Here is a 2,807-nt window from a genome sequence, read left to right as displayed (position 1 = left end):
TGGAGGGTGGAGGGGGGGTGCATGTATGATCCAAACCTGCCTTCATGCCATTTCCAGATAAATAAACCATTAGAGACGCCGTGAACCGGAGTGAACCGTCTCTGTTCCAACAGGGTTCTACCGTCGCCATGGTTACGTCACCAGCTGGTGTGGAACACACACACACACACACACACACACACTCGGCGCTGCTTGTTAAAACAAATATCTCCAGTGTTACCAAATCTTACTAACAGGATGATGTCAACTGTCGTTGGATCAGTTTGACCCTGACTTCCTGTCATCCACTTCCTGTTCTGTGAATATATGGACGACTGCAAACTGAATCCTGAAAACTGAAAGCTAATATACACTGTAACATTCAGTGAAGTTGGTTCTCCTCATGCAGTACTCTGTAGTACTGTATACTCTGTGTTCTCTAGTAGAACCCAACACAGAGTATACAGTACTCTGTAGTACTCTGTAGTACTGTATACTCTGTGTTCTCTAGTAGAACCCTGGTAGAACCACAGTCTATTTCCTCTGACGACCCAGAGGAAACGAGTGTGTGTAGAACTCCAAACACTACTACACTGAGTACTACACTAAGTACTAGACAGAGTACTACACTGAGTTACTGTGTCGTCTGGTTTTATGGATCCTCTCTGTCTTTTACTGGTCTTAAAGAAACAAAATCAACCTATAAACTTCTCTCAGACTCTTCACTGTTTATAAAGAAGGGGTGAGGAACAAAATACTCTACTCTCAGAGGCAGTACTGCAGTACTGTGTACACTGTAGTATCGTCTGTGTAGATTAGGGGTACAGGAACATGGATCTGACCTGCTCCCCCATCATGTACTACATGGTACTACCTGCTCCTCCATCATGTACTACATGGTACACAGTACTGTGTACACTGTAGTATCGTCTGTGTAGATTAGGGGGACAGGAACATGGATCTGACCTGCTCCCCCATCATGTACTACATGGTACTACCTGCTTCTCCATCATGTACTACATGGTACACAGTACTGTGTACACTGTAGTATCGTCTGTGTAGATTAGGGGGACAGGAACATGGATCTGACCTGCTCCCCCATCATGTACTACATGGTACTACCTGCTCCTCCATCATGTACTACATGGTACTCCCTGCTCCTCTCTCATGTACTACATGGTACTACCTGCTCCTCCATCATGTACTACATGGTACTCCCTGCTCCTCTCTCATGTACTACATGGTACTACCTGCTCCTCCATCATGTACTGCATGGTACTACCTGCTCCTCCATCATGTACTACATGGCTGTACTCATTACTGCCTCATCTTTTTCTGCAGCTCCTCTTCCTCCCACATTTTCACACATTTTCAGATAGAGCTTCCAAACTCGGCTGAACTTTTTTTTTTTTTTTTAATTCTGTAATCCTGACAGAAATGTTGAACCTAAAACTCATTTTCTTTGCCATGTCCCCTCGTAGGCCCAGCTCCCTACTTTGGGAACCGTTGAACAAAATGAACAGAGCTCCAGGGTTCAATGTTTCTGACAAAACACAAAGCATCATGGGAAACTCTCCCACCGTGCCCAGACGTACTGCATTCAAACTTCAGAATATTTCTATTTCTCTGAGGTTTTTCAGGAGGAAACAGGATTTTGTTTTGTTCATAACAGAGACATTTAGAACAGGACCAAAGGGTTGAATGGAATAATCCTCACCCTGTTAGAGAGGCAGGGGGCGCTGGAGGAGGAGGACTCCATCAAACGCACCTTGTTGTGTGGCTGTCTGTCGTGCTAAGTGGAGCAACTCGGTCACCCAAATGTTTCAAGGAGACGTGGTTACCTCCGGGGCAGAATTTAGTCAGGTGAAGCCCCGTCTGTGTGGTTCTCCTGAAGACACTGAGCAGACGTGAGCGACACACTGAGACTCAGCTGCTGCTCCTTCATCTCACAGTCTGGGCTGTTGGTTTTTTTGTTTTTTTTTGGCTGCTCTCTTAAATATACATAGATTTAAAATAATAATGACAATTGATGGAAGAAAAAGTCAAGCCAGGTCTCTGCCCCCAAAAAAATTAAAATTAAAATGACCTGGTACTGATCCGAACTGATTTACCTGAGGTCAGGCATCAGTGCCCCCTACTGGTCTTTAAACAAGATGAGCAAACAATAAAAGAGGACGATCATAAAACGAATCATTAACTACAACGAGAAAAACACAATCATCAGTTCACAACACGAATCAAAAAAGAACTGGTCCCTGTCACTAAGTTAACCACTGACCACAGGTCACCTCTGGTACCACGACCACGGTCAGTGGTTTCAGATTAGCCCCGCCTCCGTCAGGCTCCAGTCTTATCTGTTTGCCCAGCGTGGAGGTTCTGACTGGAACAGTTTGGTTTCACGGATGTTTTGGTGTTTGACAGAACTAATAATGTTTGTTCTCTCGGCTGATTCCTGAACCAACGTAGGTGGAAAGGATTAAAGGCCACAGTCATAATCCTGCCTCACACTGGGCTGAGTGGGTCTGTCCTGGGATGAAGTCGGTCAGAGGTGGGACCTCTGGAAACTCACGGACTCACTGAACTTTAAAAGTCAAAAAAAATGAGGCGGCGGGGGGGACTGGAGATTAGGTGAATGTTCACTCCTGGTCCTGGTCCACAGTCTACCTACCCTGGTCCTGGTCCTGGTCCTGGTCCTGGTCCACAGTCTACTCTGAGGACACTGACTCGTCCTTCTCTCCTCGTCCCTCTGGACAGATCGACCTCAGTGTCTCTAATTTCAGACACTTAATGAGTTTTTTAATTGGTGACCTTTAGGAGGATGATGTTAC

At 45.6% G+C, this 2,807-nt stretch overlaps 1 protein-coding gene across 4 annotated transcripts in view; it reads right to left on the bottom strand.

Moving 5' to 3' along the window:
* Positions 1-2,807, bottom strand: part of gria1a (glutamate receptor, ionotropic, AMPA 1a) — a 44,660-nt gene that overhangs the window by 13,518 nt on the left and 28,335 nt on the right. The window lies entirely within an intron of this gene.

Source organism: Cynoglossus semilaevis, chromosome 15, assembly GCF_000523025.1.
Source record: "Cynoglossus semilaevis isolate Cse_v1.0 chromosome 15, Cse_v1.0, whole genome shotgun sequence".
Lineage (NCBI taxonomy): Eukaryota > Metazoa > Chordata > Actinopteri > Pleuronectiformes > Cynoglossidae > Cynoglossus > Cynoglossus semilaevis.
Note: the sequence above shows the minus strand (reverse complement) of the source record. Positions and strands in the feature narration are given on the sequence as shown.